At 44.5% G+C, this 17899-nt stretch overlaps 1 pseudogene; it reads left to right on the plus strand.

Annotated features, from left to right (window-relative positions):
* Positions 1-24: 24 nt before the first annotated feature.
* Positions 25-17899, plus strand: part of LOC103090944 (40S ribosomal protein S8-like) — a 22223-nt pseudogene continuing 4348 nt past the window's right edge.

Here is a 17899-nt window from a genome sequence, read left to right on the forward strand (position 1 = left end):
CTCGGCCTGCTCCGCCTCCGAGTCATGCTGCTGCTCGCGCTGCTCCCTCGCTTCACTCGCGCCGCCGCCTCCGCCTCCGCCGCCGCCACCGCCGCTCCCCTCGCAGGACAACAGCCAATATGGCGGCGCCCGGCTCCCCCTCTGTCGCTGCCAGCAGGTCAGAGGGCACGCGGAGTCCGCGCCGCCGCACTAGCCCCCGAGGCTGCCTGCGCCATTTTGAGTAAGGTCACCACCCGGAGTTCCGCGGAAGAGTGAACCTGGTGAGGAAACGCCCTCTCCATCCCAGGATCCAAGGGATGAGACCTGCGCGAGGGGAGGGTGTGCGCTGTAGTAATCGTGCTGCACGGCCCTGGGCGCTTAATAACTGTTAAATGGATGAGTGAATTCGTAATTTCTGTAGTGCTACGCTACTTTCACAGCCATGACCTGACTCCTCGTACCTATGAGGTTCCCATTTTGCAGCGGAGAAAACCGAGGCTGCAAAAGGCGAAATGGTTGCTCAACATAAGCCAACCAGAACTCATGGGCTCGTGGACAGCCTGAGCTGAAAGGGACAAAGGGATCGTCTAGATTCGTATTTTCAGTGTATGGTCCATGGGGAGTCCAGCGTTTGGTGCTTGGGACAGCGAGACTCACCTTCTCAGTCTGGTGGGGAGAGTGGACACTTAAATACACAATTACAAGTGTGATAAAGATGAGATGACTGGGGCATGTACTAGGTCAGTGTCTCCAAAAAAGTGGTATGTGTGCGAGAGGATTTTGAGTGGTACACAAAGGAATATTTAAAAAATGTAATGATTATGTATTTAATTGTTAAAATTGGGATATTTTCCCACCCTTTCTTTTTTGAATATATGACATGCGTATAGTACAAATTTTTAAAAATAGTTTTGAGTGCAACTTGTCTCATGCCAGGGCCAGTGGTGTCCTGAAACCATATGGTGGTTATATGTAGACTTGCTGTTGATCCATCAACAAGGGCAGAATTCTGACATTGGCCCAACCCAAGGGAGCAAGGACTATTTTGAGAGGAAGGGCTAAATGGAAGGCCCTGGAGCTCTCCCTAACTGCCAAATGAAAAAATAATACTTCATCTCAGTACAAGGATTAGCACCACCATCAAAGATTTGAAAGATTCAGGGTGATTCCCACACTATCAACATTACCTCTTCAGCTTGTCCAGAACAGAGGATAGATGGTATTTTTTCCCATTCATTTATTTTCTTTGTGGTAAAATTTGTGTAACATAAAACTTATTGTCTTAACCATTTCTAAGTGTATAGTTCATTGGTATTAAGTACATTCATATTGTTGTGCAACCATAACCACCATCTATCTCCAGAACACTTTTCTTCTTGTAAAACTGAAACTCTGTACTCATTAAATAATAACTCCCCATTCTCCTGTCCCTTCAGCCCTTTGCAACCACCATTCTACTTAAGAAAACCTCCCCCTTTTCCCTACCCCCCAGCCTCTGGTAGCCACTATTCTACTCTCTGTTATTATGAGTTTACCTTTTTTTTTTTTTTAAATATTCCACATATAAGTGAGATCATGCAATATTTATCTTTTTGCGACTGGCTTGTTTCAGTTAAAATGTCCTCTAGTTTCATCCATGTTGTTGAAAATGGCAGGATTTCCTTCTTTTTTAAGGCTGAATAATATTCCTTTATATTTATATTTTATATATATATACTTTATGTATATTCCTCATATATATTCCTATATATATTGTAGATATTTATATATTCCTTTATATACATATACATATATACAGATATCTATCCATCTATATCACATTTTCTTTATCCATTCATACATCAACAGAGAAGATAGGGCTTCCCTGGTGGCACAGTGGTTAAGAATCCACCTACCAATGCAGGGGACACAGGTTTGAGCCCTGGTCTGGGAAGATCCCACATGCTGTGGAGCAACTAAGCCCATGCACCACAACTACTGAGCCTGTGCTCTAGAGCCCACAAGCCACAACTACTGTGCCTGCGTGCAACAACTACTGAAGCCCTTGCACCTTGAGCCCGTGCTCCGCAGCAAGAGAAGACACTGCAATGAGAAGCCCGTGCACTGCAGCAAAGAGTAGCCCCTGCTCGCCACAACTAGAGAAAGCCTGCATGCTGCAACGAAGACCCAATGCAGCCAAAAATAAATAAATAAAATAAATAAATTTATAAAAGCAATAGTAAAAAAAACCCCAAAAAACAAAACCAGAGAAGATAGATGGTCTTAAATCATGACTGAGCATTATGATAAACTCATTCTGGTAGGCCAGTGCAATTGTCGGCCCACAATTATAGGTCGATCAATGCTTTTTTTTTTTTTTTTTTTGCGGTACGCGGGTCTCTCACTGTTGTGGCCTCTCCCGTTGCAGAGCACAGGCTCCGGACGCGCAGGCTCAGCGGCCATGGCTCACAGGCCCAGCCGTTCAGCGGCATGTGGGACCTTCCTGGACCGGGGCATGAACCCGTGTCACCTGCATCAGCAGGCGGACTCTCAACCACTGCTCTACCAGGGAAGCCCTGATCAATGCTTTTTTTAAAAAATATATTTATTTGTTTATTTGGCTGTGCCAGGTCTTAGCTGCGGCACGTGGGATCTTCGTTGCTACATGTGGGATCTTTGTTGCAGCATGTAGGATCTACTTCCCTGACCAGGGATTGAACCTGGGCACCCTGCATTGGGAGCATGGAGTCTTAACCACTGGACCACCAGGGAAGACCCTAGTCAATGCTATTTATTCTATACCAAACCTCAGGAAAAGTTTGTGTTCCTCTGGCAGGGACAGCAGTAGACCTTTACTGTCTTGCTTCAGGGGTATGTCACTCTCTGGACATACTCAGTTTATCGGAATTTTTGACCAAATCACCATTTCAGTGGATATCAGGCTAATCTACTGTGATGCTGATGACAATATCCTGAAGGACCTTGAGAACAGGAAGTAGCAGATACCCTAGATGATTTGGTAAGCATGATGTGTGTGCCAGAGAGCAGATAATAAATCCCACGAGTATATAGTGGCCTATCTACTCAGTGAACTATCTAGGGTTCTGGGGTGTGTTTTGATATTCTGCGCCAAATAAAGGACAAGCTGCTGAACATCACACTCCTGACCACTAAGAAAGCAGTACTGTACTTGGTGGTCTTCTTTACTTGGTTATAAAATATACCATATTTAGGTATATTATTTTTACCTATTACTGGGTAACTTGAAAGCTATCAACTTTAAGGGGGACCATACAAGGAGAGAAGGTTTTCTTACTGGATCAGGCTGCAAAGTAGGTAGTTCTGCCTTTGGCCCTTATATTCAGGCATTGGCTTTTGGTGCAAAGTTATGACCTTGTTCAGCAGTTGTTTTCCTTCTGCGAAACATCTCCTGGCTTGCTTCCGGGGTGTGTGGAAATTGGATGCCTGATCATGGCATAGCAGGTGACCACGTGACCTCAGCTACCATGTTATCTGATCTACCTAGTCATAGAATTAGGGGTGGCCAGCAGTACTCCATCATGAAGGAGAAGTGACATATATGGCCTCTGTCCAGCAGGCCCTAAAAGCACAAGTAGGTTGCCTGAGCAAGTTGTTTACATTCCTCTCCTACTGATGTTCATGGTCTCCTGGAGAGTTGTTTGTGATGGGTTGACTAAGGAAGAATAATCTAAAGCCCTGTTTATAAACGGCTTTGCATATTATGTTGGCTCCAGCCAGAAATGGATTGTCGGGGTCTTCCAGTCTTCCTCCGAGAAGGCCTGAGGGACCTGGAAAAGGGAAGTGTGCCCAGAGGCCCCAAAGTAAAGATGCACTGATTCCTAGCCGTTGGATAATGGTTTAGTCTGTTGGTCAGGGACTTGGAAGGAACCAGACTGAAGGCTTAGTGACAAGAAGTTTTTAGGAAGACAAATGTGGATAGACTGCCCAGAATGGCTTCAGAGCATAGGGTTATTAGTGTGCCAGATGAACATTCACCAAAGGGTCTCACTACAGAAGAACTTCTTAAGAGCCTGGTGGGCAGTTTGGCTCCTTCTGTGGCTATCAGGCAGTCTCCTTCCCTAGCCATCTCAGGACTTGCTCCATGGGTTTATGAGAAAACTGGCCCAGTATTACAGACTGCTCCCTCCCACGGCTGGCCTACTCTGTGCTGAACCCAATTTGCAAGCCTCAGGGAACCAGCCTGAGCCCCCAGGTGGAGCCTTACTTTGAGGGAAACAGCCAGCTATCTCGTGGCAGGGAGATTACATTGGGCTCTGTATTAGTCAGGGTTGGCTAACTGCTGTAACAACTGACCCCAACACGTCAGGGGGTTAATACCATAATAGTTTAGTTCTTGTTCATGTCACAATTCAATGCTGGATGAAGGGGACTTTGCTTCAGGCAGTCATTCAGGGGTCCACTCCCTCTCTGTCTTGTGGCTCCGCCCTCATCCAGGTTCTCTCCATTCAACGAGAGGATGGTAAAGATAGAGTGAGGGTTGCCTGGGCTGTTTTTATGAGCAATACCTAGTAATGACTATACATCACTTTCACTCACATTCTGTTGGGGAGGTTTTAGCCACATGGCTCCACCTGACTGTAATCTTTCCTTCCCACTCCTTCCCCTCTCCCCAGGCAACCACTGATCTGCTTTCTGTCTCTATGAATGTTCTATATTTTCATACAGTATGCACTCTGTTTTGCCTGACTTCTTTCCCTCAGCATAATTACTTTGCAATCTATCCATTTTGTAGCGTGTATCCGTAGCTCATTCCTTCTTAGTACTGAGTGGTATTCCATTGTATGGAAGTACCACAGTTTGTTTATCCATTCAATATTGATGAATAGCCATGACAGACCTTTCTCATACATTTAATTAACTTATTATGCTGCTCTGAGAACTGGAAGAAAATATTTTTAAAGCATGTATGCAAGGTACTAAAATCACATCTTTTGCAACTGCTTACATTTATATATATTTTTAATATGCTAACCTTAAAATGTGTGAGAGCAGGGCCAGCTTCATGGATGTACAACCTGCACAGCCACTCAGGGTCCCTTATTCGGAAGGGCTCTGAGCTTGGCTTAACTTTCTGCCATCACCTTCTTGAAATTCTCTCTCTCTCTCTCTCTTTTTTTTTTTTTGGCCGTGCTGTGCAGCATGGAGGATCGACCCTGTGCCCCCTGCAGTGGAAACGTGGAGTCTTAACCACTGGACCACTAGGGAAGTCCTTTGAAATTCTTAATAATGTTTGAACAAGGGGCTCACATTCTCATTTTGTACCAGGCACTCCAGTTTATGTAGCTGGTCCTGAATGAGAGGGTGTGTAGTTTTTAAAACTGTTTTTTGGGGGATGAAGCAAAAGTTTGAAGGCCACTGGCCTCGACTGTCAAGTCTGTAAGAGCTTGGGCTTTTGAAACACAGCATCCAGGATGGTTTGCAAGTTCTCCTACCTTCCACTCTGTGATCTACCTTACTCCTACTGCAAGGCAACAGTTACAGAACTAACTGCTTGAGTGGTGAGGAGGGAAGGGGAAACTATAAGGGTGATGCAAACCAGATTACCAGATCAGCGTAGTGTCCCATCTGCACAGGTGAGGTTGGGCACCATTGGCCTCACACAGCTAACTGAGGGTTTTACCCTTTCCCTGGGGTTGTGTTTAAGGCCCTGAAGTCTTATCTAGTACTCAACTGTGAGTGTGTGTGTATGTGTGTGTGTGTGGGTGTGTGTGAGAGAGAGAGAGAGAGAGAGTGTGTGTGTGTGTGTGTGTGTGTGTGTGTGTACAGGTGTATCTAGTTCTCAAGGTCATCCATCCACACAGGCGTTCATGGAGATGTCTTTGTCCCCAGTGGCTGCTGCTGAGAACTGGCTGTTCTCACTTACATGTCTACTAGAGACCCCAGCTCTCTTCCTGCCTCATGAGAATCTTGGTGAGGTTACTTAAGGTTCTTTTTGCCTAGATGTGCCCCAGAGCCATCTCCACGCCCGGTTTTGCTGTTTCCCCAGGCAACCTTCCCCTCTATTCTTGGATTCTTTGCTTTTCCTCCGGCCTCTCTCTGTGCTCTCATCGCTTCCCTCCGTCCTCCTCTTCTTTACTTCTGTGACAGGGGAGAGCCAAATCTGACTACATGTTGGATCTGTTTCTTTTACTTTAACCTTTGCTTTCCACTGCTTTTGTTCACTAAAAGGATACTGTCTATACATAATGGCCTAATAATGCCTCGGGGAACCCTGCCCCTCTGCCTGAATGCTAAACTAAAGTGCCTTTGTTCAGGGAAGCATCCTCACCCTGTCCACCTGTGGATGGCTGCAAGTAAGAAGAAATTAATACATCCCCTCCCTGAGGCTGGCCATTCCAGGGGATATTTACAAAACGTATAGCGTTTTTACTTTACTTCCTCATCTCCTCCCCCGCCCCACCCCACCCCCGCACCCCTGCCTCAGTTCTGTAAAAGAAATGGGCATCCAAACCCCGATAAGATGGTTTTTTGGAGAATTTAGTTGGCCATATTCTCAGTCTGCCGGCTTTCCGAATAAAGTCATACTCCTCGCCTCAACACCTTGTCTCCCGATTTATTGGCCTGTCTTCTGTTGTGCGGCGAGCAGAGTGAGCTTGGACTCAGTAACACTTCCATTTCTCCAGACCCCTGAAGTCCTCCTTTTGGAGTATCTGGAGGAAGCCCCAGTAGATAACACTGTCTTCTTCTTTTTTTAAAATATGTATTTATTTATTTATTTGGTTGCACCGGGTCTTAGTTGTGGCAGGCGGGCTCCTTAGTTGCGGCTCGCCGGCTCCTTAGTTGCGACTTGCAGGACCCTTAGTTGTGGCCCTTGGGCTCCTTAATTGCAGCAGACAGGCTCCTTAGTTGTGGCATGTATGTGGGATCTAGTTCCCTGACCAGGGATTGAACCCGGGCCCTCTGCATTGGTGCATTGTCTTAACCACTGCACCACCAGGGAAGTCCCAATGGCACTGTCTTCTTGACTAGAGTTCTATACGTACTGGAAAATGAAGCAAAGGAGAGGCAGGTGGAGGCTGAATACTACCTTATTACTGACAAAGACCAGGGCAGAGCATTTGCTCAATGTGGGCAACTGAACCCCCAGCCCCCAGTCATGGCAGTGCTAGAATGGGTGGACCTCCCTTCCAGAGCCCCTGGAGGGGTGGTGGATGTGGCAGGTCCTAAGAGGAAGAAGGGCAGAACTGAGCAGAGCATGTACCATGTTCTTCCCAAGTACACTAATCAGATGAGTTCTCTCTCCCAGGAGCAGAAGTTTCCTGTCAGTGGCACCTCTACACCCTGGGCCAATTCTTCCTCCCCTCCCCTCCCCTCTCCTCTCGCTCATGAAGTTTCTTAAAACTTTTCAGGGACTTCCCTGGTGGTGCAGTGGTTAAGAATCCTCCTGCCAATGCAGGGGACATGGGTTCGATCCCTGGTCTGGCAAGATTCCACATGCTGCGGAGCAACTAAGCCCATGCGCCACATCTACTGAGCCTGCGCTCTAGAGCCCGCAAGCCACAACTACTGAGCCCGTGTGCCACAACTACTGAAGCCCGTGTGCCTAGAGCCCATGCTCCGCAACAAGAGAAGCCACCGCCATGAGAAACCCACGCACCCCAACAAAGAGTATCTCCCGCTCACCGCAACTAGAGAAAAGCCTGTGCACAGAAACGAAGACCCAATGCAATCAAATATAAATAAATTAATTTAAAAAAACCTTTTCAGCTGTGGCTGACACTTCTCTCCTTTGCCCTGAGTCCTTGTTGAAACCAAATCCAGAAATACTTTAAAAAAATCTTTTTAGGGCTTCCCTGGTGGCGCAGTGGTTAAGAGTCCGCCTGCCGATGTAGGGGACATGGGTTCGTGCCCCGGTCCGGGAGGCTCCCACATGCCGTGGAGCGGCTGGGCCCGTGAGCCATGGCTGCTGAGCCTGCGCGTCTAGAGCCTGTGCTCCACAATGGGAGAGGCCACAACAGTGAGAGGCCCGTGTACCGCAAAAGAAAAGAGAAAAATCTTTTTAAAATAAAAATTTTAAAAATAGACAAATGTAGACAGAATTCTATAATGAGTCCCCTTGCAGTCATCACCCAGCTTCCACAATAATCAACTCATGGCCAATCTTGATTTATCTATAAATTTTACCTTCTCCCCCCCACCCCAGCTCCTGTGTTATTTGAGACAAGTCCAACTTATCACACCGAAAAGACTCTTATTTTCTGCCCTGTCACATTCCACCCATGAGGAGCAATGAGCACAGAATGGACTAGCTATTTGAAACGGGGTCGGAGTGAATTACTAGGGGAAAAAAAGTGGTAACATTATAAAGATACTATCCTGCCATAGTAGTTAGGCTGTTTCCATTTTCCTTGCCACAGTTGAGGTTCAAGAACTTATCATTTGTCTCTGGCAACAACCTTGTTCTTAGTTTCCTTGCTTTTCTCCCTCTGGATTACTAGTGTTTCTTCATGTGACCACCTGCATCAGAATCCCTTGGAAAACTTGTTAAAATGCAGATCCTGGGCCCCTCTCCAGCCCTGCTGAATCAGATTTTTTAAAAAATTTATTTTATTTATTTATTTTTGGCTGTGTTGGATCTTCATTGCTGCGCACAGGCTTTCTCTAGTTGCAGCAAGCAGGGGCTACTCTTCCTTGTGGTGTGCCGGCTTCTCATTGCGGTGGCTTCTCTTGTTGCAGAGCACGGGCTCTAGGCGGGTGGGCTTCAGTAGTTGTGTCACACGGGCTCTGTAGTTGTGGCTCACGGGCTCTAGAGCACAGGTCAGTAGTTGTGGCGCACGGGCTTAGTTGCTCTGCGGCATGTGGCATCTTCCCAGAGCAGGGATTGAACCCGTGTCCCCTGCATTGGCAGGTGGATTCTCAACCACTGTGCCACGAGGGAAGTCCCTGAATCAGACTTTTGAGTGTGGTTCCAGATGTTTTTTACAGGGAGCCCAGAATGATTCTGATGCGCACTGATGTTGAGAACTGCTGTCCCAATCTAGCCTCCATGCTGTCCCCAGATAGTCTTCAAACACCAAGTCTGACCATGTCAGCCCCCACTTTGGACAACCAGGAGGCCCCCCAGACACACAGGATAAGGCCTGGTACTTAGGGCCCCTCAAGAGCTGGCCTTTGTGTGCAGCAGCCTTGTTCCCCACCACTCTCTCCCTTGAACCCTGGGTTTCAGCCCTATCATACAACCTTGATACGCTCACCACTGCATTCTCTCCCTTACCCCTCCAGGGTTTAATAAACTTGTTCTGATTATTCAAGGGCTGGGCCAGGCCAGTGTCTCTTCTTCTTGGAAGCCATCTGTGACTCATTCCTCTGTACATTGTGGTAGAAAAGCTGGGGATTCAGATAGACTCAGGTGTCCATCTAAGCTCTACCACTTTATGGCTATGTGACCTTAGGAATGTCCTCGATTGCTTTGGGTCTCAGTCTCACCATCTAGATAATGGGGATGAAAGCAGTATCTCATGGGACTGTGAGATGTAAATGGAGACCTTGGCACAGTAGGGAGGCAAAACTTAACCTCTGTCCTCTTAGAATCTCTGGCTGGTTCCAAGATTTAAATTGACATGGGACAGATTAAAAGAAAAAAAGCATATAGATCTTTACATGGGAGCCCCCACAGGAAAAACAAAGATCCAGAGAAGTGGCCAGGCCTAAGTGTTTATATAGTCGGCTGGACAAAGAGAGACAATTGTGGAAAAGTAACTAAAATACATGGGGAGGGACTTCCCTGGCGGTCCAGTGGTTAAGACTCCACACTTCCACTGCAGGGGGCAAGGGTTTGATCCCTGGTTGGGAAACTAAGATCCTGCATGCCGTGTGGCGCGACCAAAAAAGAAAAAATGGGGAGACTAAAGATGAGTTATTTTAATAAGGTCTGTTTGTGTAGATTTCTCTTGGTCTCGACTTCCCATCTCTGGTGATAAGAATCTTTCCTCCTGGTACAGAGAGAGCATCTTTCACAAATTTTGTCTCCTGTTTTCAGGAAGAAAAGCGGAGGTCAGAGTACCCTTCATGTACTTGCTATTTCTTCAAGAGCCTTTAGCTCAATAATTCTTATGCCAAAGTGGCATATTTGGGATGGCATATTCTGCCACCTTTCAGCACAGTGCCTGGCACATACAGTAGGGTGTTCATAAACAAGAGCTCCCAAACAAGGCCCTGGCCAAGAGAGAGTTAAAGGCCAGAGCATCTCAGATCACTCTGATATCTAATGGAGCCCATGCTGTCAGAATTCAGCTAATACAATGATTTATCATGAAAATAACTATGAGGGCATCATAACAATGAGGTCATCACTGCTCATTGGCCAATATTACCTCCATCACAGGGCACTCTGACTCCAGTTTTGTCCCCTTGGGCCCCCTGCCACCTTAGAGTGGCTTTTCTAGTATTATAATGTTGTAACCCAGGGTTTTAGTAATTTCCCATTCCAAAATGGCATTCCAGATCTGTGCCTTAGACTTACACCCTTTTCCAGTTTTCCCCAAAATAGTCAAACAGAAGTAATAGGAAAAATTCTTCTATATCACTAGAAATTAGGAAGGGTCTCACGTATACCCTGAGAATATATAGTCATAGCAGAGTATGGATGGGGAGTCTGCTGGTGACACCCCACTCCCCCACTTCCCAGTCCCACTGATATCTCTTGGTTTTAAGTGGGGCCAGGAGATGAGAGCTCTAGTAGTCTGCAAAGGACGTGAACTCCAATGGGCTTGGAGCCCACACCCAGGGACCCAAGTCTGTGGGCAGTGGGGATCTTGCACTGCTCACATCCAGAATGCCATTATGGGGATGGGGGCGTTCTGGACAAAGGTGAGGAGGTGGCTTCTTGAAGAGTAGTAAACTGGGGAGGGGGACTGTTTTAGCAACAAATTATACCCAAACTTAGTAGCTTAAAACAAAAATAGACATATATTCCTTAGTTTCTGTGGGTCAGGATTTTGGGAGCAGCTTAGGTGGGTGGTTCTGGCTCAGGGTCTCTCACAAAGTCAAGATGTTACTCAAGGCTGCATCATCTGAAGGCTTGGTGGGACTGCAGGATCTCTTCCCAAGGTGGCTCACTCACATGGCTATTGGCAGGAGGCCTCAGTTCCTCACCACAAGGGCCTCTCCACAGGGGGACTGGAGTGTCCTCATGCACTGGTGGCAGGCTTCCCTCAAGTGAGAGAATCAAGAGAGCAAGGTGGAAGCATAATGCCTTTATGACTCAGCCTTAGAAGACACATGTTGTCATTTCTGCAGCATCCTATTGGTTACATAGGTCAACACAATTCAGTGTGAGAGGGGACCACATAGGACCATGGATACCTGTAAAGAAAAATCATTAGGGACTGTCTGGGAGGCTGACTGCCACAGGGATGCGGTCTCAGACATACTTGTGTTGCCAAGACATGGGGGAGGAGGAGCGGTCCCCCCACTCTCAGCATAAAATATTACACAAAATTTAGATACATTGTTCAGCTAGAAAAGGAGGAAGGGACATTTTCAGAGCTAGGAGAAAGAGGAACACTGCAGTGAGCAAGCCTTGAAGGCCTGTGGCCAATGATGAGTGAATAAACCTTAGGGGTTGGGTTCTCTGGCTCTAGGCAAGTCAGTGCACAGCAACCTTGACCTACAGGACATCATGCTGGTCTACTGCATGGATGATATCATGCTGACAGGAACAGCTTGGATTCCCCCTCATCAAAAAAAAAAAAGTTACATGTCTTTTAATATTCCTATTAATTGGCTTGGGGCCCTACTCACATTCCCAAGGATGTCCTCCTTTCTGTGGTAGGTCTGCAACTCAGTTGCCCTGGCTAGTTTGGGGTGCAGATGTTTATTGGATAGGACCCCAGAAAGCTTGGGGAATCTCCAGAAGCACCCTATTTTCTCTGGCTACTGTTGCTGCCAAGCCCCACTGTGTAGCCAGAGGTCCAGCAGGGGTGGGGTACCCTGTTCTGGTGCAGCTGGAGTGTCCTTAGGAAGCTGGGGCTCTGCTCCCATCGGTCTGGCAGTTACCACTTCTGCCACCATCAGTGGCTCCAGGAGAGAGAAAGTGATGGAAGGTTCAGGTTCTGGCTCACCCTGGCCACCTTCTCGAAGAAAGAAGCAGTTCTGCTGCGTTAGAGCCTCCAGAGACTCTCTGATGTTGGGCTGGACCACAATGGTAGCCTTAAATTTGGGAGGAGACTTCCTTTCCTCTATTCCAAAGCCTACCCTCATTTCCTATCCCGGAAGAGGGACATCACTTGGGGAGATGGGAGGAAACTAACCTGGCTATTTTCTCCTCTGCAGGTAAACCTTCGCAGTTAGTTACATGGGTGATGACCTCCCTCCAAAAGTCCTTTCTTGGAGGTCACCTTGTGGTAGAGATGTCTTGTACTTCTAGCCTGGTCCTCCGGGGCTGAAGATTTCCGCATACAAAATAAACCTTCACAGAGCTTGTGCATGGGATCAGTAGTCGTGCCTCGTGGGCTGTAGGGCACAGGCTCAGTAGTTGTAGCGCACGGGCTTAGTTGCTCCGCGGCATGTGGGATCTTCCCAGCCCAGGGCTCCAACCCATGTTCCCTGCATTGGCAGGCGGATTCTTAACCACTGCACCACGAGGAAAGTCCCGATAGCCTAATGATTTTAAAGACAGAGAAATAGAATTTGAGTTACTTCATTTCTGTCGTTCTACATGTGACCACATTTATTTCTGTTTAACATGTAAAACAATGAGAGAGGAAAAAATGCAAACTGTGAGGTGTAATAATCTTGTTAGATTTTCGTTCATATATGAAGTATTTTATTAAGTTTGACCCATATCATTACAATTGATAGTTGTTTTAAATTGCTAATTTTTTTTACTAAAAAATGAATCAAGAATATAAACTATGTCATCAGTGGCATGATTGAGTAGTTGCCTCAAACCTTTTGTAGATGTTTTTATTTATATTTAAAATTGTGGCAAGATATAAATAACACAATTTACCATTTAAACCATTTTAAAGTGTACAGTTCAGTGGCATAAATTACGTTCATAGTGTTGTGCAACCATCACCACTATCCATCTCCAGAACTCTGTTCATCTTGCAAAACTGAAACTCTGTACTCATATTAAACAATAACCTCCCCCTTCCCTCTGCCCCTAGCTGTTGGGAACCACCATTCTACTTTCTGTCTCTATGAATTTGACTGCTATAAGTGGAATTGTACAACAGAGATTTTGGTTTTATTCAAATTCATTTATCAGTTAATTTACTAACTAGTCATAGTAATAACTAGACATTTATTTACATATGATATTATTAAATCAGACTACAAGAAAGAGGAAAACAGCCCCTGACATCTAGGGCTGGCCTGGCACTCACAGGTAGGCCTTGGTGTTCTGTTGAACATGACCAGTTTCATAGGACCTCAACATCAGACGAGGTCACTATGTAACTGTGATGGATCAAGAAACAGGATTCCACTCAATAATCAGGTCTGACCACAGACAAAAACTTGACCATTGTCCCAACCTTCCAGAATGGCCAAGCATCCTCTGGTCCTGGCATGTACGAGGGCTGCTTCTTTACCAATCACAGCTTTAGCCTTCATTCATTCCTCCTGCCTTGCAGATAGGATTTATTAAGACACCTGGTTGTAAAATTACCCCCACTTCTTGACCGCATCCAATCCAGAGGAAAACCCACTGCCTTGAACCCTCCTCCAAAATGCCTACAGGAGCCCTAATCCCATAACAAATTCTTTCCAACACCCTCTTGCTGAGTTGCCTCAGGGTTCCCCTGTGATGTGCATCCAACTTTGCTGAAATGAGAAACAAACCCCACTTGTTCAATTGCGGGTGAGCTCTTGCTGGTCTTTGGCTGGAGGATGTTGACAGAATTGGAGATTCACCAAGATTCAGCAGAAGCCCTCCCAACCTTGGACCAGGACCCTTGAATCAGTAATACTGTGTGCATCTGAGACTCCTCCCAGTCTCTACCTATTTGAGGTGTCCATGGTCAGGAGACAAGCTCATGCTGAACTGAGATCTGATGTTTTGTTGAAATCCCTCAGCACTGAGTTTTGTTTTGTTTTTTTTCCAGGAATAAGGCCTCTTGAGGTTGTTTTGGTTACTTGTTTCTAGCCTTCTAACACTTGTTCTATGGTCTATCTGCCTGCCCAGTGTCTCGAGCGTTTTTTTTTTTTTTTTTTCAGTTTCCGGACGTGCAGGCTCAGTGGCCATGGCTCACGGGCCCAGGTGCTCCGCGGCACATGGGATCTTCCCGGACCGGGGCACAAACCCGTGCCGCATGCATCGGCAGGCGGACTCTCAACCGCTGCGCCCCCAGGGAAGCCCACTTTGGGAGGCTTTTGACATTGAAAAGACTGTTCATTTAAGAGACACCTTCAAGCAAAAAACAAACTCTCACGAAGAGATTGTCTTGTTTGTTGAAAAGAGAGATCATTTTATTTAATGTAGGATGAACTCCATGCCTCCATTTCCATACCTCGGGGATTAGTAAATGTGGGCTTTCTAATTGTAAGGCTTGAAAAATTTGTCAAAGGCCCAAGTTACTCTCTAAACTAGCTGTAATGTGGTTTCTTCTGTTTTTCTGTTTCTAAAGTTCTTCCCTTCCCTTGCAGAGGAAACATAAGTAGTCTTTTAAAATAACAATTTCAGATTGGTCTAAAGCCAGCTGCTTCTCACTTTTTCTGTTCCTCTCTCTTATGCTCTCAGTAAACTTAAAGATTACCATTAAAACAAAAAACAAAACAAGACATTCGGTTGTTATGTGCACACTCTAGAACTATCTAGTCCAAATAAATAGTAAAAGTTGTCTAAAACAAAGTTATTCAACTGTGTTTTTTATGTGTGTAGACACTCGAAAGTCTATGTGCATAATAGCCTTTGTTAAAAGATAAGAAGCTTTAATTCCAAGATAAAAGAGCTTTGGGCATGGTTGAGAGTCTTGGAAAAGTAGTCTACCACATAAAAATAATGTCAACACAATATTCTGGTTTGTACATGACCAGGGTTAAATTTCTCATGATTTAAACTTTCTAAATTTCCCGATTCATTTCATGAGGTACGTAAGTTACCACTGTTTCCATAACCTGTTTAAAATGAAATATATGTATATAGTTTTATGTCACTAAATGAAATTATAATGTTGGATGTCTTTTTTTATTGTGGTAAAATATACATAACATAAAATTTTACCACTGTAACCATTTTTAAGTGTACAGTTTCGTGGTACTTAGTACATTCACATTGTTATGCAATCATCACCACCATCCATCTCCAGAACTTTTCTTCATCCTAAACTGAAACTCTGTACCCATTAAACACTAACTCATCATTCTCCCCTTCCCCCAGCCCCTGGGAATCATTGTCCTACCTTCTGTCTCTATGAATTTGGCTATTCTAGGTACCTCATGTAAGTGGAATTATACAATATTTGTCCTTTTGTGTCTGGCTTATTTCACTGAGCATAATGTCCTCAAGGTTCATCCATGTTGCAGTGAATGTCAGAATTTTCTTGTTTTTGAGGCTGAATAATATTCCATTGTATGTATATGCTACAGTTTGTATATTCATTCATCCACTGATGGACATTTGGGTTTTTTCCACCTTTTGGCTATTGTGAGTAATGCTGCTATGAACATTGGTGTACAAATATCTGCTCAAGTCCCTGCTTTCATTTCTTTTGTGAAGCAGAATTGTTGGGTCATAACAGTAATTCTACATTTAATTTTTTGAAGAACTGCCATACCATTTTCCACAGCAGTTGCATACATTCCCACCAGCAAAGCACAATAGTTCCAATTTCTCCGCTTATTGGCCATTTGTAGATCTTCTTTGGAGAAATGTATATTCAAGTTCTTCGTATATTGAAAAATCAGGTTGTTTGTTTTTTTGTCATTGATTTGTAGGAGTTCCTTATATATTCTGGATGTTAATCCATTATCAGATATATATAATTTTAAAATATTTTCTCCCATTCCATGACTTGCCTCTTTACTCTGTTGATTTTGTCTATTGATGAAAAAAAAATTTTAATTTTCAAGTAGTTCTATTTATATAGTTTTTCCTTTGCTGATTGTGCTTTTGGTGTCACATCCAAGAAATCATTGCCAAATCCAAAGTTGTGAAGCTTTTCCCCAATGTTTTGTTCTAAGAGTTTTATGGTTTTAGCTCTTATATTTAGGTCTTTGATCCACTAAAAAATAATTAGCTTCTTTAATTTACGTTATTAAAATTTTACTTTATTTAGTTTTTAGTCATGATAAAAAAACATAAAATTTACCATCTTAATGATTTTTAAAAATATATCATTTTATTTTATTTTTTATTTATTTTTTTGGCCATGCCACGCAGCTGTGAGATCTTAGTTCCCCCACCAGGAATTGAACCCACGCCCTCGGCAGTGAAAGCATGGAGTCCTAACCACGGGACTGCCAGGGAATTCCCCATCTTAATGATTTTTTTAAAAAAGATTTATTTATTTATTTAACTTATTATTTTTGGCTGCGTCAGAACTTAGTTGCAGCACATGGGCATTTCGTTTTGGTGCGCGGGCTTCTCTTTAGTTGTGGCGCGTGGGTTTTCTCTTCCCTAGTTGTGGCACGCGGGCCCCAGGGCGTGTGGACTCTGTAGTTTGCGGCCCGCAGGCTTCCTAGTTGAGGCGCACAAGCTCAGTAGTCGTGGCACGTGGGCTTCGCTGCCCAGTGGCATGTGGGATCTTAGTTCCCTGACCAGGGACCGAAGCTGCGTCCCCTGCATTGTAAGGCAGATTCCTTACCACTGGACCACCAGGGAAGTCCCTCTTGATGATTTTTAAGTGTACTGTTTAGTAGTGTGAAGTACAGTATATTCACATTGCTGTGCAACTGATCTCTAGAATTTTTCATCTTGCAAAACTGAAGAGCTATACCCATTAAACAGTAACTCTCCATTTTCTCCTCCCCCCCAGCCCCTGGCAACTACCATTCTACTTTCTGTGCCTGTGAATTTGACTACTCTAGATATCTCACACAAGAGGCATCACGCAGTATTTGCCTTTTTGCAACTGGCTTATTTTACTTAGCACAATGTCTTTAAGCTTCACCCATGTTGTAGCATGTGATATGATTTCCTTCCTTTTTTAAGGCTGAATAATATTCCACGGTATGTATACTTTGTATTTTATTTATCCATCCATTCAATGAATACTTGGGTTGCTTCCACTCCTTGGCTATAGTGAATAATGCTGCTATTTTGAACATGGGTATGCAAATATCTCTTTGAGATTCTGCTTTCAATTATTTTTGATATACAGCAGTAGGATTGCCAAATCAATATGGTAATTCTATTTTTAGTTTTTGAGGAACTGCCATACCATTTTCCATAGTGATGTGCTGTTTTACATTCCCACCAACAATGCACAAGAGTTCTAATTTCTCCACATCCTTGTCAACACTTGTTTTCTGTTTTGTTTTGTTTTGATAGTAGCCATTCCAGTGGGTGTGAGATGATGTCTCATTATGGGTTTTTTTCCTTTTAAACAGACTTTATTTTTTAGAGGAGTTTTAGGTTCATACCAAAATTGAGCAGAAAATGCACCGAGTTCCTGTAAACGCTCTGTCCCCACACAGAGCAGCCTCATCCACTTTCAACATTCTGCACCAAAGTGGTACATTTGTGACAATCGATGAATCTTACATAATTATCACCCAAAGTCCATAGTTTCATTAGTGTTCATTCTTGGTTTTGTACATTGTATGGGTTTTGATAAATGTAGAATAACATGTATCCATCATTATGTTATCATACAGAATAATTTCACTGCCCTGAATATCCTCTACGCTCAGCCTATTCATCCCTCCTACCCTCCCCTCCTAACCCCTGTAGTCACTAATCTTTTTACTGTTTCCATAGTTTTGCCTTTTTTTTTTTTTTTTTTTTTTTTTT

The sequence above is a fragment of the Lipotes vexillifer genome, unplaced genomic scaffold (genome assembly GCF_000442215.2).
Source record: "Lipotes vexillifer unplaced genomic scaffold, Lipotes_vexillifer_v1.1 scaffold514, whole genome shotgun sequence".
In the NCBI taxonomy this organism is placed as follows: Eukaryota; Metazoa; Chordata; class Mammalia; order Artiodactyla; family Lipotidae; genus Lipotes; species Lipotes vexillifer.